General features: G+C 34.9%; 2 pseudogenes across 1 annotated transcript; one reads left to right on the top strand and one right to left on the bottom strand.

The window, feature by feature from the left end:
- Positions 1 to 10051: 10051 nt before the first annotated feature.
- LOC147291878 (flavonoid 3'-monooxygenase pseudogene) lies at positions 10052 to 12168 on the bottom strand (annotated as a pseudogene). Its single transcript, XR_015121115.1, has 2 exons — positions 11257 to 12168; positions 10052 to 10681 (listed from the first exon to the last, which is right to left on the bottom strand). The product of XR_015121115.1 is annotated as a flavonoid 3'-monooxygenase pseudogene (transcript).
- Positions 12169 to 14507: 2339 nt separating this feature from the next.
- Positions 14508 to 15647, top strand: LOC147291877 (7-deoxyloganetin glucosyltransferase pseudogene; annotated as a pseudogene).
- Positions 15648 to 26273: the final 10626 nt, after the last annotated feature.

Genomic DNA, 26273 nt, shown 5'->3' with positions numbered 1-26273 from the left:
GGACCTCTATAACTCTAGATTATCGGCCCAAAACTTGGGTACCCGAAACTGTCCAATTTTCCAGATATTTTCCCAAAAGTCCGATTGGACAGTTTCAGGTACTTTACTTAGGGGCCGATTATCTAGAGTTGTAGATATATGATTTGAGTGATCTTTATTTGGTTTTAAAGAGGAGATGCATAGATTTAAACCAAGTATACGTTATCTGAATTTGGTGGAGGTTTGATGGGTCCAAGGTCGGGCCAAATTTGAGATAAAAACTGGCAAAAAAAAAAAACTGGATCCTTAATTGACACAAAAAACAGTAAAATTCATGTCCTAAATAGAGACATGAGATATAGTTTGAGTTCTTTAGCTAAAATTTTCCCTAATTAGTATAACAATTTGTAGACTACAGCTATATTCAGTATATTGGATTATTTTAGCGGAATTATTTGGTATTTTGTCATAAGGTAATTAAAATCAATAAAGAAATAAGGTTTTGTGAAAAACCATAAGGTTTATCTTCCTCATTAAAGATATAAGGGCATCAGGTTTGAAGCATAAGAAGGTTTGTAAAAACCATAAAAAAGGTTTGTAAAAACCATAAGGAAAGGACCATATGTGAAAATATTGCAGGAAATGACATAAGGATAATATTTTTAGATGAATTCCATATTTTTATTGGGGATTCCTGTAAACATTGGTTCTAGTATTTGTGATTTTGGAGGTTGTGTCCAGCTAAATGTGCATAAATCTCTATGGTTCAATATTGGTAATCGTGTTTGACATGATCTTCATAAGGAATTATTTATATTTGGTTTCATTGGCTACTAAAGATATCTAATCTGAATCCAGAATCATTCTAAATCTATGCTATGTAATCAATGTTCGTCCTAGTGGGAGAATGTAAGAAATATAGGCTTCAATTAATTACTATTATTTTATTGAATAAAGAAATTTCGGGTTTAGATATTTGAGGCCAAATATGAAATTACCGGTTGCCCAATAAAGTGTGATAAGAAATCACATAACGATAATATTTTCACATGAATTCCATATTTTTGTTTGGGATTCATGTAAACATTGGTTCTAGTATATGTGATCTTGGAGGTTGTGTTCAACTGAATGTGCATAAATCTCTATGGTTCAATATCGGTGATCGTGTTTGACATGATCTTGATAAGGAATTATTCATATTTGGTTTCATTGGCTACTAAAGATATCTAATATGAATCCAGATCATTCTAAATCTATGCTATGTAATCAGTGTTCGCCCAAGTGGGATAATGTAAGAAATATGGGCTTCAATTAATTACTATTAGTTTATCGAATAAAGAAATTTCAGGTTTAGATATTTGAGGCCAAATATGAAATTACCGGTTAATTGACTAATAAAGTGTGATAATAATGTCTGTGAGCTATCGTATTCCTTAACTTATAAGATATATGAATAAAGCCTAAGCCTATCAGGATTAGGATAAGGAGTGAAAATTCTAATATACCTCTTAATGGGTAGGGTTTTATCGGAAGGTTATCTATCCATAGGTTGTTGGTATCTGCTCTCACAACACCCAACACAAGCCAAATTCAAGTTTATATTGTTCAAGGAATTTATCTTGCTTCTCTTAAAGTTGCTCTTATGGAACCATGTATGTATTGCTTATTTAATGCGTTATATTGAATTACTTTGCTATGACCAGTATTCACTTATTGCTTAGCATTTAATAACTTCAATGAAGGAAAAGTAAATAAAAAATTTATTTGCAGTTATTTGATTAGCAGCTGTATATATGTGACTCCTTTGAAATGGAGTTTTTTTCTTTCTTCCTTGGAGACTCTGAACGTCTTTTCCTTCGTAATGTTTGATGGCAATTGGAATGACAAATTCATGGATTTATGCTTCCGCAGTTACAAGAAACAAATATATGAGCTTATGAAGAAGCGGTCAGATGGGCTTGAGGATACCATGTTGGAATTAATCAAAGGAAAATTATAGTTTAGTCCTTCTAACATTTCTTATTTGAAAAAAAACCTTATGACTTTTTTTTTCTTTCCAAATAAAGCCCTTATTTTGTCTAAATGAAGTCCTTTGATCATTGCCTTGTCAAAGAAATATGTCATTATTTTTTTTGTTTTTTTGAGGGTATAGGATACGGGTTAACCTCATACCTTTCTAGGGTATAGAATAAAATCTTAGAATTAAAATATAATATAAAGCCAACAAACCAGGGCTTGACAAAGAAGTAAAAATGCACTGCTTGCTTTTGAAAACTGCAGTGAATCATAGCAACAATTAATATTTTATTTTACCCAGAATACCCTCATTGATTTTTGACAATTACATCTCCTATCCGTATTTTATTTTACGTTTTGTCATATTAGTCATTTTGGTATGTAATGCATGTGATGGTTGATTATATTTTTCATATAACTATTTAAATGTCTATAATTTTTATTTGTTTATTTTAAATTAAAAAATATGTAGATTGTTAGTTATATTTTATATTTTGATAATTAATTATGATATTTTATGTATATGATTAAAATTATAATATACCAAAAAAAATAATAGGCATACTTCTTTGGGAAAATTTTAGCAAAAGGACTATTACTATACCTCTATTCAGTTGAGGATCTCGTTTTCACTTTGATTCAATTAAGGACTATTATTTTTCAAGTGTTTCAATCAAGGATATTTTGTCACTTTCGTTAAAAATTATGTTAAAATTGATCACATGAGGGTCACGTGACCAATTTATAAGGAAAAAAAAGTAATATCTCCTAAAAAACTAAGAAAAAATAAAAATAATGAATTTTAGAAAGTAAAAAAAAAAAAAAAAAAAAAATCTCCCACCATCTCCCATCACCGCCACCCCCTGCAACATGCCGACCCGACCCTCCCCCTTCCCCCACCCAGCCCCGCCCCTCCCCTCCCCCACAACCTAGCCCGGCCCCGTCCAAATCGGAGAGAGAGAAAGCGAGAGAGACAGAGAGAAAAAAGCGACATAGGGATGGGGCGGGGTCAGGGTTGGGTGCGACATGGCCGGGGTTGGGTGGGGGGGCATGACGGGGATGGGTTGGGGGAAGGGGAAGTGGAAGGGCAGGGAGAGAGAAAGGAGAGGGGCAAAGAGAGATGAGAGAGGGTCGGGCTAGGTGGTAGGGGGAGGGGCGAGGCTGGTTGGGGGAAGGGGGAGGGCCGGGTCGGCCTGTTGCAGGGGTGATGATGGTGGGAGATGGAGGGAGATGATTCTTACTCTCAAGTTGCAGGGAGTCGGCAGGTTGCAGGTGGTGGGAGGTGGTGGGAGATGGAGGCAGAGAGAGTTGAGAGAGAAAGTGAGTCTGAGAGGGAGAGGAAAAGAGCGGGGCTGGGCTAATAGGGAAGAGGGATGGCCAGTGGAGGGGGGAGTCGCCGGTGGAGGGGGAGTCACCGGTGGTGGAGGATGAGTCGACAGTGGTGGCTGGGGAGTGAGGGTGGGTCGGTGGTGGCTGGGGGGTGAGGTTGGTGTGGCTGGGTATCAATTCCCACCTTTTTTTTCATATTTATAATTATTTTATTTTTGTTTTTTATAATTATTTTTAAATGCATAAAAAAAGACATAAATGCCCTGCAAATTGGTCACGTGCGAGTCACGTAACCAGTTTTTAATGAAAAATTTGACAAAGTTGATGGAATATCCTTGATTGAAACACTTGAAAAATAATAGTCCTCAATTGAAGCAAAGTAAAAACGGGATCCTCAACTAAAAATAGAGGTATAGTTATAGTCATTTTGCTAAAATTTTCCCTACTTATTCAATAATGTTATTCTTAGAAAAAATTAAAGCTAATACAAATTTGTAGCCAAAAATTTCAAATATAAGTAAAAAAAACATTTATTTTTACCAAACAAATAAGTACACTTTTAAAATCATGTCCATTTTAATAATTATACACAACCACAACACTTTTACATTAACATTTACCAAACACTTTGATACTGTTTTTTGCACTATAAAACTTTTGAAAAGATAGTTTACCAAACACTCAACTACTTTACTTTACAGCTGAATTTACTTCACAACTATTTTACTTCACAGCTGTTTTTCCGCACAGCAATACCAAAATGAGTTGCCTGCTAGGTTTTGCAAGCCATCATACTTGTTCAAGTTTACATCTTGTGGGGTTGTCCAAAGAAGATAGCAAAGATTACTAATCTGGTTTGTGTATCTATACAAAGACAAAAATTAGGAATAAAGAATGCTAATTTGGTCGGCATATGAAAGTAAGAATAAAAAAGTTAAAGATATATAAAAATAGCGATGCAGCACAACAAAGTGGACTTTGCAGCACAACAAAGTGGACTTTGCAGCACAATAATGAAGAATTTGTAATCATCATGTGCATCACTATTACTAGCACACCCAGAACTAACACTTCTCTTATTAATGGATTCGTTTATTTAAAAATCATGGATGAAGATTGCATATCTGTAGAAAGCATATTTAAAAATCTAAGACAACCAACACTAAAGAGATTCAATTCAAAAAGGAAAAAAAGAATTGATATCGTGGAGGGCCTGAGGGGGTGGGTCTTTGATTGCATGTGATTCGAGGAGGGCCTGTGGATTGCACAAAGATATTTAAAAAATTATTAGGCTTTTTTCCACTAATAATTAGTAGGGAAAATTGTAGCTAAATGACTCTAACTAGACCACATGTTTCTATTCAGGACATGAATTTTACTTTGTGTCAACTGAAGACTGAAATTTTTATTTTGTGTCAATTAAGGACCTTATTTTTTTTTCAGTTTTTATCTCAACTTTTGTCCAACGTTGGACCCATTAAACCTCCACCAAATTCAGAAAAATTATACTGGGTTTAAAGATATGCATCTCCTTTTTACAACCATATAAATATCACCCAAATCGAACCTCTATAACTCCAGATTATCGGCTCAAAACTTGGGTACCCAAAACTGTCCAATTTTCCAGATATTTTCCCAAAAGTCCGATTGGACAGTTTCAGGTACTTTACTTAGGGGCCGATTATCTAGAGTTGTAGATATCTGATTTGAGTGATCTTTATTTGGTTTTAAAGATGAGATGCATAGATTTAAACCAAGTATAAGTTATCTGAATTTGGTGGAGGTTTGATGGGTCCAATGTCGGGCCAAATTTGAGATAAAAACTGGAAAAAAAAAAAACTGGATCCTTAATTGACACAAAAAACAATAAAATTCATGTCCTAAATAGAGACATGGGATATAGTTTGAGTTCTTTAGCTAAAATTTTCCCTAATTAGTATAACAATTAGTAGACTACAGCTATATTCAGTATATTGGATTATTTTAGCAGAATTATTTGGTATTTTGTCATAAGGTAATTAAAGACAATAAAGAAATAAGCTTTTGTGAAAAACCATAAGGTTTATCTTCTTCATTAAAGATATAAGGGCTTCAGGTTTGAAGCATAAGAAGGTTTGTAAAAACCATAAGGAAAGGACCATATGTGAAAATATTGCAGGAAATCACATAAGGATAATATTTTCAGATGAATTCCATATTTTTCTTGGGGATTCGTGTAAACATTGGTTCTAGTATTTGTGATTTTGGAGGTTGTGTCCAGCTAAATGTGCATAAATCTCTATGGTTCAATATTGGTAATCGTGTTTGACATGATCTTCATAAGGAATTATTTATATTTGGTTTCATTGGCTACTAAAGATATCTAATCTGAATCCAGATCATTCTAAATCTATGCTATGTAGTCAATGTTCGTCCTAGTGGGAGAATGTAAGAAATATAGGCTTCAATTAATTACTATTATTTTATTGAATAAAGAAATTTCGGGTTTAGATATTTGAGGCCAAATATGAAATTACCGGTTGCCCAATAAAGTGTGATAAGAAATCACATAAGGATAATATTTTCACATGAATTCCATATTTTTGTTGGGGATTCATGTAAACATTGGTTCTAGTATTTGTGATCTTGGAGGTTGTGTCCAACTAAATGTGCATAAATCTCTATGGTTCAATATTGGTGATCGTGTTTGACATGATCTTGATAAGGAATTATTCATATTTGGTTTCATTGGCTACTAAAGATATCTAATCTGAATCCAGATCATTCTAAATCTATGCTATGTAATCAGTGTTCGCCCAAGTGGGATAATGTAAGAAATATGGGCTTCAATTAATTACTATTAGTTTATCGAATAAAGAAATTTCAGGTGTAGATATTTGAGGCCAAATATGAAATTACCGGTTGACTAATAAAGTGTGATAATAAAGTCTGTGAGCTATGGTATTCCTTAACTTATAAGATATATGAATAAAGCCTAAGCCTATCAGGATTAGGATAAGGAGTGAAAATTCTAATATACCTCTTAATGGGTAGGGTTTTATCAGAAGGTTATCTATCCATAGGTTGTTGGTATCTGCTCTCACAACACCCAACACAAGCCAAATTCAGGTTTATATTGTTCAAGGAATTTATCTTGCTTCTCTTAAAGTTGCTCTTATGGAACCATGTATGTATTGCTTATTTAATTTTCTGCATTATGTTTATTGTGAAAATCATGAGGTTCAAAATCTTAGATTTATAGATTGTTTTTATAATAGATTTTCTATATTAAGTTTATAGTTTTACCATTTACCTAGAGTATTTTACGATGCATATTATCTCATTGAAAACTTTAATGTAAACATATATATGATACAATTACTACTCATTTATGCTTAATAAACTAATAAGTACTTTTGAAAAGGTCTCCTATTTTACTTCTAAGCTTTTGTGATTGAATTGATTAATCTATTCCTCATTGAAAATGAGTTGCTTGTTAGCTTTTGTAAGCCATCACACTTGTTTAAGTTTACAGTTTGTGAGGTTATACAAAGAAGATAGAAAAGATTAATAATTTGATTTGTGTATCTATACACAGAAAAAATCAAAAATAAAAAATGCTAATTTGGTCGGCATATCAAAGTAAAAATAAAAAAGTGTAAGATATTTGAAAATCATGTTCCAGCACAACCAAGTGGACTTGGCATGGGGGGCATGTAATAATAATTTGGGACACAACAGCACGTGGTTGAGACAGAATCACATAAGATTTGAGCTCTATCTTAAAAAAGAGATCTTTTGGATAATCTAGTAAATTTGAGCTCTATCTTTTTTAGAAATCTTGTGGGTTAAACAATCTAGTAAAGGGCCAAAAACGGACAACAAACAGTGCATCAAAAGAGGGGATGACCTCCAATAATTCGTTTTTGCTTCGGTCCCGCAACGGGACAGCAACCAAATTGTGGGAGAATGACAAATGGGGCTCACTGTCTTAGGATATTGTGTATGGTGAATCGTGATTAGGATGCCATGCAAAGACAAATAATCGTGATTTATTTGTTGTCCTATAATAATTAAATTAATAATAGTGTTCGGGCACTATAAAAAAGATGGGCCCAAACATCTAGCTACCAAAACTTTCTCCTCCGTAAAAAGAAACACTTGCTAGATCTGCTTGCAAATACAATGGTCCATTAAATGGCGGACATATGTGCTTACTAGGCTAATTGGGACATTTATTATTAATGGTCCATTTAATAGAAAGGGACATTTTATATTTAATTTTCTCTTTGATCATTGTTATGGATTTTGGTCGGTATTCACTATTCATTGTACTTTCTTATCAACTATATCTGATCGAATGTGATCATTGTTAGATTGGTTATATCTTTTATGATTAAGGTTTAGTCCTATGCCTCAAAAGGATACAACCTAAACTCAAAAACACAATCAGGTTACATCTAAAGTCATTATGCATCACAAGAAAAAATGATTACAAATTCTATAAAATTCTTGAAATTAAGCAATAAAATGATTAGCATATATTCATATATTAGCTCCCTTTCGAAGACCATCTTTAGAATTCTCAAAGGCTGTTTTTGTGATTAATCTTAAGGCAGATGTTGAAGTCCGGATGTAACCAAACTAGCTAGAAAAGACTCCATATTTACAAGCACAAGAAGAATCAAGAAATGAGTGGAAAAAAATGTGCTGCAAAGTCAAATTAATCAATAAATACTTGAAATTGAGGAATCAATCAATAAGAAAAAATAATTCCTCAATTATAGTTTGTTACATATTGAACCACAAATATTTATGAATCCTCAAAAAACTCAAGAAGTGTACAAATAATGTAAAAATTTATATATTTATCAAATTATAAAGAATGTCTTAGTGAATGGAAAAGCTTTATCTGTCCTTGTTATTTTTCAGATATTGGGAGAATAGTTTTATATAAAACAATAAAAGTAAATGACTAAATTACCCGGCCAAAAAAAAAAATGACCAAATTAAAATAATTTTATTCTAATGTGGGAGCTCTTACTGATAGAATTAGAGCATCCAACCCAAAACCAATTGGCAATGGGTGGAGAGGCCCAAGACTTATAAGCACATATGCTAAGCTCATTTTGAGCCTTACACGTGAACAAATTGTATTGGGTGACGTGGGAGCACGTGTGGCCGTTGGGCCTTACACGCGGATAACCAAGCTCTGATACCATGATAGAATTAGAGCATCCAACCCAAAGCCAATTGGCAATGGGTGGAGAGGCCCAAGACTTATAAGCACATATGCTAAGCTCTAGTTTTCCGATGTGGGACATTGCTCTACATTACTCTAATACCATGATAGAATTAGAGCATCCAACCCAAAACCAATTGGCAATGAGTGGAGAGGCCCAAGACTTATGAGCACATATGCTAAGCTGTAGTTTTCCGATGTGGGACATTGCTCCACATTACTCTTAACACTTACAAGTTACAGTTATCAAAGAAATCCTAATGAAGTCTGAACAGATATATCTTTAGGATAACCAGGAGAATCCAAGATTGGACAAACTCTTCATTAAGTTATGGCGGCATATTACAACTGATTCAAAGTGTTATGTATATTTTACAAAGAGATACAATGCAAAAATTGAGAAAATTATGAGAAATCTTCTTTGGGATGGTCAAAGACAGGGGAGCATTAAAGTTAAAGTTTTTTTGGTCCAAAGGAGATCCAAAGTATCTTGTTAGTAGTACAAGTTACAAGTTAAAGCCGTGTGGAAAGTTAGTAACACCAGGACTTGAACCCAAGAATTGATACCTCTCTTACTGAGAGAGTGGCAAACTCAACCAAGTTGAGTTGGTTAGCAGCAGTAAAGCAGGAGCTAGGGTGGATTAGGACTTAAAAGAGTGAAAGAATGGAACAAGGCCTCAATGTCAAAAGCACATATGGGCTGTGTCTCTCAAGTTAACAACCTTTGGGCAAATGGATTCATGCTATACTTTATATTAAGAGGTAGATCTTTTTGGCATCCCTACATATATATATATCTAGTTTGATAATTGGCATCCCTTATATAAGAGGTATGATCTCTCTTATATGTGCTTTCCTCACCAATCTCTCTATATAAAAATCTCAGAAGTGTTTGTTCAAAGGGAGTGGAAATGGCCCAAGAGGAGGAATAAAGTATCAATGGAGAGATTGAGGTTTGCTTAGAAATTTTCAGTTGAATCAGCAGCAGCCTGATAAGACTGACTGGAAGGTTTTAAATGGCAAGTTTACTCAGAAGTGCTGGAGCTAGAGATCGAACTGATGAGAACCAAATTAAAGGAGCTAATGTGAACTGGTATATGTTGGAATAAGCAAGTCAATACTTCATCACGTGGGTTCACATGAGTTGGTGGCTGTCTTCATTAAACAGCCCACAATTGCTTTTTACAAAAACAATTACCAAACATGCTGGATGTTTGGTAAAGTGAACTGGTATAAAGGTTGTTTGATTTCCAAAAACTATTACCAAACATGCTGCATGTTGTACTCTGGTTGGTCTGCAAGCAAAGATCGATTACATACTAAGGACATATTAATCAGAAAATCCCACCGGCAGAGAGTCAAAATCTAATGCCACAATGGTCGTCGAAAGTACAATCTTTTTATTCCAAGACGAATTATTTTATTCATAATTAGTACAGTCCATGACAATAATAAGTTCTAAGCCACAGACAGAAACACAGGACGACCGAAACAAAGGAAATACAATCACTTATAGAGGTGGATTGGAAGTCGAGGTTCCGGGATAACGGTAACGGGGACTTGAGGACACGTAGTCAGACCATAGCGTTCCACCATGCATATATCTTCAGGTTTCATACCCTCAGGAAATTTCCAATTGAAACCATGGAACACATTGGCAACTGTTGTTCGAACAAGTCTAAGTCCGAGGTTGTAGCCAGGGCACCTTCTTCGGCCAGAGCCAAAGGGCAACAGGGTGAAATCCTGTCCCGTCATACCGATTTCCCTGCCCTGCAAAAACCTTTCTGGGTTGAATTCATAAGGATCATCCCAGTGGTCGGAGTGCCTCCCTATGCTCCATGTATTTATCAGGACAGTTGTTCCTTTAGCTATGTCATAACCTGCTACATTGCAATCCTCAAGTGCGAAATGTGGTGCCAGCAACGGTGAGAGTGGATGTAACCTCAATGTCTCCTTAATAATAGCTTCTAAGTAAGGCATTTGGGGGAAATCATTTTCTTGCACCCATCTTTCTCGACCAATTACTGTGTCAAGCTCTTCCCTTAACTTTGTAAGGACTCGGGGGTGTCTAAGAAGTTCATGAATTGCCCATTCCATTGTCACTCCAGACGTGTCTGTGCCACCAGGCATTAGGTCCTAATATAATATAATTTAGGACAGCAAGAAATCATTAATTAGAATTTAATTGATGACGTTAAACACAAGCAAGCCTACTGAATATACTATAGTCTCGTTTGGTGTATATGATATGATTGGACAAGATAAATTGCTAAATTCATGTGTATTCAAGCAAGAACTTTCTAACTTGAAGGAATAAGATGTATTAAGATGAAATAATCATAAAGGGAGATTTATCTCTTCCAATTCCCCCAAAAATGGTGGGATTAAGTAATTCATCTTTTTCTTATCTTTTTACTTCAAGTTAAAAGACACCCTTCATGTTTTTTCTTGAATACACATGAATTTAGCTATTTATCTTATTCAATCTTATCCTATGCACACGAGGACTATATATATTTAAATAAAAAAAAGCATTTTTAAAAATGAATAAATCTGATTTAGACAGACAACTAAACTTAAGTTTGTAGACAGACCTCCCCTGTTTTCAAAGGTTGGTTTTGACATGAAAAAACAAAAGAAAAATTGCTTCTTAAAATCCATTAAAAAAAATACTACTACGTTGAAATTAAGAAGAAGAATATAATACTAACATGAACTAACGCCTTGACAGCTTCCATGGTGAGCTTAGCCTCAGGATCAGTATCCTCCTCAGAGAACTGCAGCAACACATCTACCATGTCTTTAGGAACAAAATTCTTGCCTGCTAATTCCTTCTTGGCCTTGTGATCAGCAAGCACATAGTTGTGAAAAGCTTCGAACTTGTCATTCAAAGCCTTCATTCGCTTAACATATCCCTGCAGGTCAAAGATACGCAGCCACGGTATCCAGTCGCCAATATTAAGTACACCATTAAGCACCATCCACTCATCTATCATCTCATGAAACTCACTTATTGACACAAGTGAATTAGTGTCAGTTTTATGGTCACTGAAGTACTTGTCGCTTAATACCACCCTGCTTATGCTGGAGAGAGTATAACGCCTGATAAGGTTTTTGAGCACCACTGGATTTCCTGTCTGAGAGTAAAGTCCAGAAAGGAATCTATGTCTTTCTTCAACACGAATATATTCGAAGGAATCAAGCCTTTTGGGAGTGAATAGCTCTGTTAGGTAGACTTTGCGCGCTTTTCGCCAGTGTGGTCCATAAGGCGCCCATGTCATGTCTTGGTAATTGTAACCAGTGTATTTGCCAGAAGCCAGAGGAGGCCTAGAGGCAAACACATGATCATGTGTCTTTAGGAATTCTTCTGCCATTTTGGGCGATGAAGCAACCACAACTGTGCCGGAACCATATTTTACCTGCATAATTTCTCCATACTTTTTGGCTAAAAAGTGAAGAGATATATGTGGGAGGGTACCGAGCTGGTGTAAATTTCCAACAATAGGCCATGGTTTTGGACCAGGTGGAATTCTTTTTTCGGGATTTCGTTCACGAATTTTCTTTGAGATAAAGACCATTGCTGCTAGCCATGCCAAGGCTAAAACTACCAGAGTACTGTCCATTGGTTTTGGTGGGGGAAAGCCACAGGAGGTTCTGGTGTGTGATCACTCATCAGTGCAGTGCATTTATTTATAGTAGAGGCTCTAATAGGGGAATAGGTCTATTCTGTATTAACTAAATATACCTTTTAATACCAAAATATCTTTTCTAGCCCTTCCTTCCCAACTTTATCTTTTATAGCTCTTTGGCCCATGTTTCGGACAAAAATGCCCTTGATATACATATCTCTTCTCTCTTCCCAAATTTTCAGAATTCTCTCTCTCCAACCCATCCTCTTCAATTTTCTTCTCCACAGATCCGCCACCAATGTCTTATCTTCCCTGTAAAAGCTATCTCCGTGTCCAAGAAATTAAGTAAGCTTTGGAACCCTAAAAAGACCAGATTATGTCCTTGATTTTCTTTGAAACCATGGTTTCTCTGATTCCCAAATCTCCAAATCGTGGGCAACTTTTGGAACAATACTGTTTCTTCTAATTGATGCACAGCTTTGCACAATACTATGATGGTCCACACATGGTGCTACAACCCATTTAGATCGTGTTGCAGCCAGTTCATCATATTAATCATTTTCAATATTTTTTGATATTTTTGTTAAAATCAATTTTTTGATTGACAGGGTATCGACACGACCATGTAGCGACTCAGGGGCATTTTTGTCCAGAAATGGGCCAAAGAACTATAAAAGAAAAAGTTGGGAGGGAAGGGCTAGAAAAGATATTTTAGTATAAAAAGGTATATTTAATGAAATTTCCCTATTTTATAAGTTGTGGTTAGATGAAAAAAAAAAAAAAAAAACTTTGATGTGGCCATCTTCAAATTGACCTGTTTGGATGGCAGAAATAGAAAATTAGAAATGAAATGGAAATGAAATTCAAATGCAGATGAAATGAGAAATAATTGTTGAAATTCACTTGAAATGAAATGGGATACATATAGAGAGCTGCTATTTGCACACCCCTAATTTTCTTTTTGCACACATTTTTCTCCTACACACCCTTACCAATTTTTCAAACATAAAATTTCTTTTTGACACACCCCTGTTATGACCAAAATACCCCAATCTCACTAATAAGTCTAAATTTCTCCTTACACGTACACCCTCTCAACCCTAACATTACACACCCCCACAAATACACACCCCCACAAACACATCTACACTACACACCCTCCCTACCCCACCCCATCTCACTTCACAACCAACCAGCACACACCCAACTAGTTCCTCACCCATTGCCGACACCCACCTAGGGACCATTTTCAAGGAGGGCCCACAAATTTTTTTATATTATATGTATGTTAATATATATATATTTAAAAACAAATTTCTACTGTAAAAAAAAATATATATATATATAATATATTTGCCTACTAAGCCTACTTGCCTACTTGCCTACAGAGGCCCAAATGGCCAAATTCAATGTCAGTAGAAAGAACTACACATAGGTCCAATATTAATGATCAATTAATTCAATTAATGTGATTTAGATTTTAAAAAGAATAAATGGTTGAAAGAATGATGTAGTTGCCCAGTGAATGGAGTCATGCTACTAAGCATATTGGAAGTACCTAAAAAGTGTAGTATTTCACTGGATCATCTTAGCTTTCTTCTTTTAATAGAAATTGTCTGCCACACTATAACATGGCTGACTGTTGTCATGTTTTTTGGTTGTTTTTCTTTCCCAATATCGTCTGAACAGAGGACCGTGAAGAAATGGTGTGGCAGTTTCTGTGCCTGTTCGACTGCCCAGCGTATTGTTGTTGGTGGTCTTATGGTCAGACATGATAATGGAACCATCTGTGGACTGATATATTATGTTGTTGATAGTGCTGATAAGAATCTACAAAAGAAATTTCCTTTTTTATTACATTTTCACTCTAGCAACTTGATTCTAGACTCTATTGAAACAAAGATCCAGACTGTGTGACCCCTTTTGTTGAAGATATATTGATGGTGACTTTTAGAAAGAATTCATGACTACTCATAATGAAAAGGATGTTTAGGCTTCAAAGTTACAAGTTACAACTTCTACTGAAAAATTAATAAAAGAGTTCCAAAGAGACTTCGATTACTATAACGTTATAATTGTTTTTTTCCTTCACATTAATACTTATCCAAAAAAATGAAATGAAATGGAAATGAAACAGAAAATTAGAAATGAAATGGAAATGCAAATGACCTGTTTGGATGGCAGAAACAGAAAATTAGAAATGAAATGGAAATGAAATTGAAATGCAGATGAAATGAGAAATAATTGTTGAAATTCACTTGAAATGAAATGGGATACATACATATAGACGCCACACATTGGGCAGGGATTAAACAAGAGCTTGGATCCCCAAAATGGAAAGGAGAGCTACAAAACCTCATGCTGTTCTGGTCCCGTGGCCAGCACAAGGCCATGTTAACCCTGTTATGAGATTTGCCAAGCTCTTGCATTCGAGAGGCTTCCATATCACTTTTGTCCACACAGAGTTCAATTACAACCGTTTAATCCGATCAAATGGCCCTGATTCTGTAAAGGGCTTGCCTGATTTCAGGTTTGAGACTATACCTGATGGAACGCCACCACCATCAAATCCAGATGCAACACAAAATGTTCCTCTGGTATGTGATTCATTAAGAAACACATGTTTTGGTCCTTTCAAAGAGCTCTTGGACAGGCTTAATAAGAATGCTTCTCCGCCTGATGTGCCTCCTATTTCATGCATAATTGCTGATGGAATTATGAACTTTGCTATTAGAGCTGCTGAGGCTTTGGGCCTTCCTGGGGTTGCATTATTTACTTCTTCTGCTTTCTCCTTCATTGGATATTTGCATTACCCCGAACTCAAAAAATCTACTAAAATATTCAGCAAGTGACTCATTCACCTTCATCCTCATGTATTCAAACTCTCGTCGTAGTCCCTGAAGCTTCACTGACCTTGCCTGTTCATCACCATGGTACTCTTCTTGGAGCAGATCCCAAGCCCCCTTTGATGTCTCCTGGTTCACGATTCGAGGGAAAATTTCCTTCGATACAGCACCCTGGATTATACCCAGTGCTTTAGCATCTTTCATGAGTTGATCCTCAAGGTAAGGATCAATTTCTTCTTCCTTATCAACACTGATCGATTCTTCATCCTTCTTCAGTTTCTCATCAGACTTCTTCTTCTTTGATTCTGGGATTATGATCCCTTTGTCTACGAACTTCCAGAGACCTTGTGATTTGAAGATCGTGACCATCCTTACTTTCCAGAAATCGAACTTAGTTCCATCAAAAATGGGAGCCCGTAGCTCACCATTCCCAGATCCTGCCATGGCTGAAATGAGAGCTTTCTCGTTGGGTTTCTCTCACAATTCTCACAGTAATCAACGCCCCAGCTCAGAATCGAACTAGAGCTCTGATACCATGTTGAATTCTAAGCTCAATAATCTGGTAAAAAATGCAGAAAATGAAAAAGGAAAGAAGATGGATCAAAATCGTGGAGCAGAGCTCACGTTGTGCTTCCACCCCAATATATTCATTCTCTGTTATACCCACAAAAGGAGGCTTATAGCCACTACAACAGAAAAAACAAAAAAGAGAGAGAGAGAGCCTATATCTCATCTCAACCATTCATCATCATTCTCTAGATGATGCCACCTGTCAATCTTTTAGATTAATTACAACTGATTAACTAACAAACTAATCTAATTAAGGCAACTAATAAATCAGTTAGCAGCCTTAATATCAACAACTTCTACATTACAAAGGTTCTCCTTGATGCTTGTTAGACTGGAGTTTTTGCTCCTTTTGTGCCTAAATGGCCGAACCTTCTTGCTATCCAACTTTTTTGCTGGTTTGATTGTGAATCTGCCATAATTTCACGCTTGCTTTTTCGGTTGATCTATATTTCACACAACACTTCCTGTATAATGTTGACCTGACAATGTTTGTAGCTAAAAATTATATTTTTGAAAATGTTCTAAGTGGCGTTCACTTTGTGAGGATCACCCCATATCCTTATTTGCGACTTTCATTCATGTGAGAGTTTCTGATATTGTATGCTTATTGCTGTCCCTCTATATCAGAATTGAGCTTGCCAGTATCAGAACTTTTGAATTGTCTGAATTACCAGCTGGACTTCAGTAGTTATTTGCTTATTGTTACCAACCCTGTGGATTTATTGTTACACATTAAAGCACTAATAGCTATTAAAAAAAAAAAGCACTAATAGCTATTAATCATTCTCGTAAAAAAAAACACTTTGTGGGTTTTGGTAAGACATATCGTTTATTACCAAAACCCACAAAGTCATTTTTTTGGTTCATAGCTATTCATTCTCGTTAAAAAAAAAAAAAAAAAAGGACTTTGTGGGTTTTGGTAATAAACAACATGTCTTAGTGCGATGAACCACAAAAAATGTCTTGCAGTTTTCCCTCGTCGAAGATCTGTGGCTCTGTAAAACATTCTCATAGAGATCAAACTCTCTCCCTCCCCATTGCGACGCCAGCAGAAGCACTGAATTCCTGAATTCCTCTGTCTTAGCTTTCACAATGAGTGCAGGTACTCTCTCTCTCTCTCTCTCTCTCTCTCTCTCTCTCCCTGCTCATTCCAGTGAGTAAAATAGTTCCAGTAACTTCGCCCTTCTCTCTCTCTCTTTCTCCTTATCTTTGCGCTTTATGAAATGATTTCCATTTGGATTCCCTTAATTTTCTTTGTTTCTTGGATTTTGGAAGTTATAGGGTACAAAAGATCCTTTGAGATAATGCAATGTATTGGCTCTTCCTGGACAAGTGAAAGATAATGAAATATCTTGGTGCAAAGATTTGATTTTGATTGCATAAGTATTCATTTTCATCAGAAATTTGTTGGAACTTAAACGAATTGAGAAGGTGTTGTGACTTGTTAGTATTTCAGTTACCATTACAAAGAAGTTTTTTTGTAATGCAGGAGGAGTGGAATATACATAAAGACCCGGCCATAAGTGTATTATTGTTCCATGATTTGATAGTTGTAATGCTCACATACCCCATGACAAAGAACTCAATTTGTTTTGTGAACATGATCGAACCAAATGTGTTTGTGGAGACAATTCTCTTACTTTTTAGAATTGACCTCCGGGTTACATGATGTTCAATTTTGGTTTGTATACCAATTGAGATGAAAAGAAACTAGGTCAGGCCTAACCTTGAAATAGACACAACCATGATATCATTCTTGCCGTAGTACATGTGTCTCTAATTGTGATTATGTTAGAGTGTGATTATTGTTCTCTTTGTGAAGTTCTTCAAAATTTTGTATATGTTAGAGTGGGTTCAGTGTGATGATTAACTGTGAAAATTGTGATTATTTGGCTTGTTTTGTAAGTGCTTAGTTTCGTGGCTTTGTTTCAGGAAAAAAAAGAATACCTCAGTTGTCTCAAAACTTTGGGCCACCAATCTGAAAAATGTATAAATTTCTCAAAAAAGTACCTACAATGTCGCATGGAAGAGTAAGTTTGTTGGTTTTATGGAAAAACACATTATGCTCATCCCTGGTGCATGTTTAGTGGACAAACTTTTATCTGGAGTTTGTTATGATTGTGACTTTCTTCTGCATATTACTGTAAAATTTAAACAATTAATTACAATCGTAGGGAGCTTATAATATATAGAAAGGTTTTGAAGTTTCACACAGATATTGTTGGCGGAAATAATATAAAGTACCAACTTTGACTGATTTTAATGCTTGTGTTCTGTGTGCTAGACATGTTATTTGCTTTTGCAAAACTCTATCTGCATATGGTCTCTGCATAAAAGCTTGTCTTTGGTTTGTGTCAAAATGCTGTTATAGGTTTGTTCATTAAAACAAATCAACAACATCCAAGATGAAATTTTAAAGTCATCTTGCACATTGAAAGCGTTGCACTTGAGAAATTATTAGTTTGGATTCTAAAGATTTAGTTCTGCTAATTCACTGAAACTCTTTGGGGTTGTCTAAACATGAGTAAGGTCTTGAATTAAAGAACTAAGGAAACCAATTCTTGATAATTTAGAATTTGCAGAAATATTAGAAAAATGTCATTTATCCTTTTCTCTCAGTTATGTCATAAGCTTCATTTGTCAGATTTTTTTTTTTTTTTTTTTGGTGACATGAAGCTTTGTTATGATTACATACGATGACATTTAATAAGCATCTTGCAGGAACTTGATGGCAAAACAAGACATGTCAGAACTTGGATTTGTTAAGGAAGGTGAAGTGGAAGCTTCTGGAGAGAATGTTATCAAGACGATTGGTAGTTGAATTAGATGACTACTTGGAACACCATAGTGTTAGTGGTGGGAGTGCTTTACTCATAGGGCTAACTGTCATTTGTTTGGGGACTTTCCCCATCCCCAATATGACTGACTCATTATATTTATCATGGAACTACTTGAAAAGGAATCCAAAAAATAAGTGTTTTTTGTTTTGTTTAAAGATGTAAATGATTTATTTGTAGACTTGTATTATAGAAGCCAATGAAATTAATTGTTAAGCGTTTTAATCAAATTTAAATTTAAATGGAGCTAGCAACTTCAAAGATGTTTTTATTTCCTTAAGCCACAAATTTTAAATGTAATGTCAAATTACTTTGCAAACAGCATAAAAACCCAGGTTACGTGGAAATAATTTTTTGGGAACTGCAGTTCCATACTTCTTATCCTAGGTCAATTTGAAAGATTGTTTAGATGCAGACCGGATTGAATACAAACAAGATATGTTTGACTTTAAAGGTCATCCATTTTGCCGGTGGGAGATGGTACACTTTTGCTCCTCTTTGGAATTGCTGTCATTTTGGGGATTTGGCATTAGGTGGCATTAGGTGTCACTTTAAAGGTCATCCACGTGGCTAGCAGCCAAGCTAACAATGCCACAACAGTCAGATTTGGCCTTAACGACTTCAAGAAACTCATTTGTTTTTATTTTCAGTGTCTCTGCTTGTGTGAAAAGATTATTCTCTGATTCAATAAGGATGATAAAGTAATTATAGTCTTCAGAATCCTTTTATGTGACATGGTTAGTGGTGACCCAGAACTAACACTTTTCTTGTTAATGGATTCGTTTATTTAAAAATCATGGATGAAGATTGCATATCTGTACAAAACATATTTAAAAAATCTAAGACAACCACAACTAAAAAGATTCAATTCAAAAAGGAAAAAAAGAATTGAGATCATGGAGGGCCTGAGGGGGTGGGTCTTTGATTGCATGTGATTCGAGGAGGGCATGAGGATTGCATGCGGTAGTTTTAGCCATGCTACGGCTAAAAATACCAGAGTACTCTCCATTGGTTTTGGTGGGGGAAAGCCACAGGAGGTTCTGGTGTGTGATCACTCATCAGTGCAGTGCATTTATTTATAGTGGAGCCTCTAATAGGGGAATAGGTCTATTCTGTATTATTTCAAAAAAAAAAAAATCAATTGGGAAGTGAGACTGATATTAATTTTGAATTTTGATGGTACCAAACTCCCAGTTATTTATTTTTTTGTTTGTTTTTTTTTTTGTGGTGAATGATAGTCCCTGTTGGTTGTTAGATAAAATTTCTTTTTGACACACCCCTATTATGACCAAAATACCTCAATCTCACTAATATGTCTAAATTTCTCCTTACACACCCTCTCAACCCAAACATTACACACCCCCACAAACACACACCCCCACAAACACATCTACACTACACACCCTACCCCCACCCCATCTCACCTCACAACTAACCAGCACACACCCAACCAGTTCCTCACCCATTGCCGACACCCACTATTGCCGACACCCACCTAGGGCCCATTTTCAAGGAGGGCTCACAAATTTTTTTATATTATATGTATGTTAATATATATATTTAAAAATAAATTTCTACTGTAAAAAATATATATATATAATATATTTGCCTACTAAGCCTACTTGCCTACTTGCCTACTTGCCTACAGAGGCCCAAATGGCCAAATCCAATGTCAGTAGAAAGAATTACACGGAGGTCCAATATTAATGATCAATTAATTCAATTAATGTGATTCAGATTTTAAAAAGAATGAATGGTTGAAAGAATGATGTAGTTGCCCAGTGAATGGAGTCATGCTACTAAGCATATTGGAAGTACCTAAAAAGTGGGTAGTATTTCACTGGATCATCTTAGCTTTCTTCTTTTAATAGAAATTGTCTGCCACACTATAACATGGCTGACTGTTGTCATGTTTTTTGGTTGTTTTTCTTTCCCAATATCGTCTGAACAGAGGACCGTGAAGAAATGGTGTGGCAGATTCTGTGCCTGTTTGACTGCCCAGCGTATTGTTGTTGGTGGTCTTATATATGGTCAGACATGATGTTTGCCTTACTCATCTGAGTGCCTTCCTCTTAGTTATGATAATGGAACCATCTGTGGACTGATAAATTATGTTGTTGATAGTGCTGATAAGAATCTACAAAAGAAATTTCTTTTTTATTACATTTTCACTCTAGGAACTTGATTCTAGACTATTGAAACAAAGATCCAGACTGCGTGACCCCTTTTGTTGAAGATATATGAGGAAATTACAGATTTAGTCCAGTTATTTTATACCTAGTTCAATTTTGGTCCACAATCTTTTTTAAGTTCTGTTTTGATTCACTAATTGTTTCACTTGTTCAATAAAGGTCCAGATTTGTTTTGTCAAATTTGGCCTGCCTTTTACCTATCAAATCTCACCCAAATTCAACAAACATATACTTGTTTTAAAGCTATGCATTTCTTATTTATAACCATATATAGATCATTCAAATTGGAGTTCTAAAACTCAAGATAATTGACCCCAAAGTAGGGTACCCGAAACTGCCAATTTTTTAAACTTCACCCAATCTCAATTCTCTTAGATTCTAATACTCCAAATTTGTTTTTATGACTAAGAAATGATGAAATATAACTTATACTTCAATTATAATTGAAGAACACAACCCAAAGGATTTAAAGTCACAAATCTGGACCTTTATTGAACAAATGAAACAATTGGTGGATCAAAACAGAACTTAAAATAGATTGTGGACCAAAATTGAACTAGGTATAAAATAAGTTGACCAAATCTGTGGTTTCCTCAAGATATATTCATCAAGACCCTCCATGATGGTGACTTTTAGAAAGAATTCATGACTACTCATAATGAAAAGGAATTTTAGGCTTCAAAGTTACAAGTTACAAGTTACAACTTCTACTAAAAAATTAATAAAAGAGTTCCAAAGAGACTTCGATTACTATAACGTTATAATTGTTTTTTTCCTTCACATTAATACTCATCCAAACAACCACTTTTTTTTTTTTTTGTATTGATTTATGTTGGCTGTGACTTTCTTATTTTAGGGATTTCTATTTTTAGACTCTTGATTAATGTCATGTATTGAATAGTTTAAAATTTTATTTCTTAATAGTGAACCAAGCCCTTGCCCCTTGCATACTGCATACCAAGGGAAGTATCATTTCCTATTTCTTAACAGTACAAAGAAACAAATTGGTTTTTGATCCTTTATAATCAGGTTGAATTTATTTTGTTGCAATGCCATGGTGGGTTATACTTGTTTGTCAGGTTTCTTGACTCTGTTTTGGTAGCAGAAGCAACTTTCTCTATTTATTTTCTGGAATTTTGGGTGAGAACAAGACAAAAGGTCTAAATGAAGGAGAAGGCATGCAAGGCATGGCCAATATCCAATGTGAGGGAGGTTCTTCTAGTTTAGTGGAGTGTGACAAATCTACATCTGCAAATCTGCATTGTTTTTCTATAATCTTTTTTTATTTTATATTTCAATCTTATAAATTTGTAGGACACTTGGTTTAGTGGAGTGTGACAAATCTACATCTGCACATCTGCATTGTTTTTTTATAATCTTTTTTTTATTTTATATTTCAATCTTATAAATTTGTAGGACACTTTGATGACTAAATGTTGTATAATTATTCAGAAGTTGGTCAGCAAGGGAGGAAAATATATCAGCAAAGACTGGTTGAACTACTTTGAGGAGATCAAAGACTGGTTGAACTACTTTGGGTTGTAATAATGAGGAGACAAAGGGTTTTGTGGAGTTTGATTTTAGGAGAGAGGGTAAAGGCTAGGATTTAATGATCAACAGGCAGGGGATAGGGTACAAGTTAATTCTGAAGGAAATGTGGATAATGGGCCGGAAAACAGCAGGAATAGTCTATTAGAAGGAAGGGTTGGGTCAGATTTAGTGTTGGGCCGAAACTCGTTGGGTATTGACAGCCCAGAACATGGAAAGATTTCAGTGGAAGGTGAAAAAAGAAGACATACCATAGATGGGATAGTGAGGGAGAAAAAGTTAAGCCCAGCTCTTCTGAATCATGGGCCATCGAAGTAGTAAAAGAAGGGTGGTGAAGGATCAATTAATGAGAAGTGAGGCTGATATTGTTATTTTGCAAGAAACAAAGATGGGTGATATTGATAGGAAGCTAATTTGTAGTATTTGGCGAGCCAAACATAGGGACTGGGTATTTTTACCGACCTGGGGCAGAAAGGGTGGTGTGGTATTGATATAGAATACAAGAAAAGTTTTAGTCTTAAAGTCAGTTGTGGGAGTTTTTTCAGTTATGGGCCAAATAGGGAAGTGAGTGGAAAGATTTTTTGGAGGACTTGGCCGGGTTGCTTGGATTGTGTGGATCTCTTTAGTGTATTGGAGGAGATTTTAATGTAGTAAGGTTTATTTATGAAATGGTTTATTTCATATTTAGTACCTAAACTTTGACCCTTATCTTAATGTGGTACTTAAACTTTTATTTGTCCTAATTGAGTACCTGAACTTTTATTTTGTGTCTAATAGCTACCAAAATGAATTTCTATTAAAATTATCAACAAAAGTTAGGGGCAATATAGTCAAAGTATATTTTAATTATTTTCTTTATATGTTTAAAATTATTAAAAAAAAACACACAACAAACAAAAAAATAAAAAATTATAATTAAAATATAAATTTTTTGAAGTGACTATATTGCCCCTAACTTTGTTGATAATTTTAATAGAAATTCATTTTGGTACCTATTAGACACAAAATAAAAGTTCAGGTACTCAATTAGGACAAATAAAAGTTTAGGTACCACATTAAGACAAGGGTCAAAGTTTAAGTACTAAATATGAAAAAAATCCTTTATGAAAAATCAAGTGGGGGGAGGCAGACACAAAGTATGAGGGAGTTCAATGATTTTATTTGGGAAGGAGGTTTATGTGACTTGGACTCGTTAAATGCTAAGTTTACTTGGTACAATATGAGAGAGAAGGCAGTATGTTGCAGATTGGACAGGTTTTTATTTTCAAAGGAGTGGGGGGAGGCTTTCTCAAATATTAGACAGCTTGCTTTGCCTAGAGTAACTTCAGATCATTGTCCGATTATATTGGACACATCAATTGTCAAATGAGGTCCAGCTCCCTTTCATTTTGAAAATGCTTGGATGGAGCATCCATTTTTGTTGAAAAACATAGAAGATTGGTGGGGCGAGAAGTGTTTTCAGGGGGAAGCAAGCTTTAAATTTATGCATAAACTTAAGTTCTTGAAGCACAAACTTAAGTCCTGGAGCAAGGAGGTTTGGGGTGATACGTGTAAGAATTAAATTGACTAATACATTGTTATACTCGGAGTCAATATTACACTAATACTTAAGATACAAGTGATAGGTTTATTAATAAGACATAAATCAGCAAGTCCATCTTAAATAGATTACTTATCTGAGTTGGACTAGGAAGACTTAGTTACCTAAAAGCCTTATGTTATAAACAAGGCAATGATCCAGTAAAGTCTATATAGAGTCCTATTAGGATTGGATTCTGGAGTCCTTGATGGGAGGAATTAAGAATCTATGAGTACTCTATATAAGCACAGGTCCCTGGTCACACAGCTAATATTTTTTTTAGAATCAATAAGCTCTGCCTCATTGTGAGAGAGGTTAATTCATTGCTGTGATGGCTAGAAGACTTGAGAATCTTGACTTGAGGTATTTAATTTACTAGCAGTATGTCTTCATCAGGTTAGTAGTTAAATTATATATTACGGTTATATGCTTATGAGTAGAATCATATTGATGTCGAGTTATACTTGTATCTGTTGATTTGTGTATGCTACATAATTTATGTTTCAGTTCTTACATGTGGTGTCAGAGCCTCTATACACAAACTAGAGATCAAGATAAAGTTGTTTCAGTTTTTCGATCACATGGTTTTACTGATAAGTTCATGTAACTAAATTTATACTAATGCTTGAAATCAATATAATATATGTATAAAGCACTGAATAAATAAAGCATGCTATAGTTTGTTCTATATAACAAATTTCATCGAATAGAATATTATACATATATATTGGTATGGCTTGCATTATTGGGAATTTGGGAAACACCAAAAGGTGCACAGAGATTAAAAGGAATCACCATGCGGTGCGTTTTGGGTTAATCAAAGAAACACTTTCAGACCCTTTCCCCATTTGTTTTCTTCCCGCGTTTCTTTTAGGGTTCTTCGAACCCATTTTGGGGGTTTTCCTCTTTTAGTGTTTCTTTTTGGGCACGATTTTGGTTGTTTTAATCAATGGGTTTTTATTTTAAGATCATTCCAGCACCTATTTCATGCTTTATTTTACCAATTTTTATTGTTTTTTCATGAAATTCGAAGGATTCATCAATGTTAGTTATTGGGTTTTTCCAATTTCAATTTTATGGCAGATTTTGCGTGAATCCTTGCTGTGGATATATTCTGAAACTTCTATTAAGCATGATTACAGTGATTATTTGCTTCGATTTTCACTTGCTTGATGAAATTAAATTTTTTTTGGGTTCATGATTTTCTTTTCCGTTTTTTATTTTCTGGGCTTGTTGTCATCTTGAGTTATGATTGTTTATTCATCTATACTTGCTGGAATTACTTTTGTATGATGAAAAATTTGTTGGAAAATCAAATTTCAGGAAATTTCTTGTTGGCGGTGGATAGTTTTTCTGTTTCTACTAATTTTGTGGCTGCTAATAGAGTATCTATAATATGAAATTTTATATGGATATTATGATCTTAAGATTGCAGGGACATAAGGCTAAAGGTTGTGATTAAGACAAGCAATATTTTTGCTTGACAGTACTATTTATTTATTTTTTCCTAACTTATTTTTGCAGAATTGTTTTATTTTGAGCACTCTGTTGGGCTAGATGGCATCTGGGTCATCTAGCATATGTTTTTCCTGCAATACATGTTTTATTAGAGTGTTTACATGTTTTGCTATAAACATAATAAAAGAAAGGGATCAATGCTTCTGGTAAGCTCGCAGCAAGTGGGCAAGTATTTTATAATCTGCACCTAAAGATTGTCTGTTGAGCATCAAGAATTATATGTGCAGTTCACAAATACATACATGAATTTTTATTTGGTACGATCCTGTGGAGTAATTAAGTTTCATGTTTACAGTCGCATAACTATATATATTGGTTGTTCCTTTACTAGTTAATAAATCTATACATAAGTGTTTTCTATTACCTTATACATAACCATATTGTTTATTATCTTATTGCTGAATTTTGTGCATATATACAGTCCAGGTATTTTGTATTCATCAGTTAAGTAAGCATTGGTAATTTAGTATATGCAAGGATTAACTAGGTTATGTATTCTATCCGCTACAGAATTGTAATAAGTTTAACAATTCAAATTGAGAACATGATCTAGTAGATATGATCATAGTTTTCAAGGTGTCAGATAACACAAATCCTTCTGCATCTTGGGAGTTATGATCAATAAAGCATGTTCTCAGATCATAAGAAGGTAATTCTGCATTCTTTAGGTGGTTGTTGGTTCTCTTAAGAGAGGGAAAGCCATCTGAGCACTTAAAGTGCAGAATTAACACGTCACAGCCTGACTATGAGGCCAGTTTCTTCTTTTGGATATAATTTCTACTAAACAAATTGCAGAAAGCATATTCAGAACAAGGGCACTCATAGCAGATTGGGGACATGATTCATTGCATTCATCTTTTCTACATGAACACAACAAATTCGATTCATGTAGAGAATATTCAGTTTTTGGTTTTTGGTTTTTACTAAATAAGGGTTTTTCTCCCAAATCAGACCATTCGTTCTTTTCCATGTTACTTAAATTATGTATACATGTATATCTACAAATTTT

This window comes from Dryas octopetala, chromosome 3, assembly GCF_963921425.1.
Source record: "Dryas octopetala chromosome 3, drDryOcto1.1, whole genome shotgun sequence".
NCBI classification, from domain to species: domain Eukaryota; kingdom Viridiplantae; phylum Streptophyta; class Magnoliopsida; order Rosales; family Rosaceae; genus Dryas; species Dryas octopetala.
The sequence above is the reverse complement of the archived record's forward strand: the minus strand, read 5'-3'. Positions and strand labels throughout refer to the sequence as shown.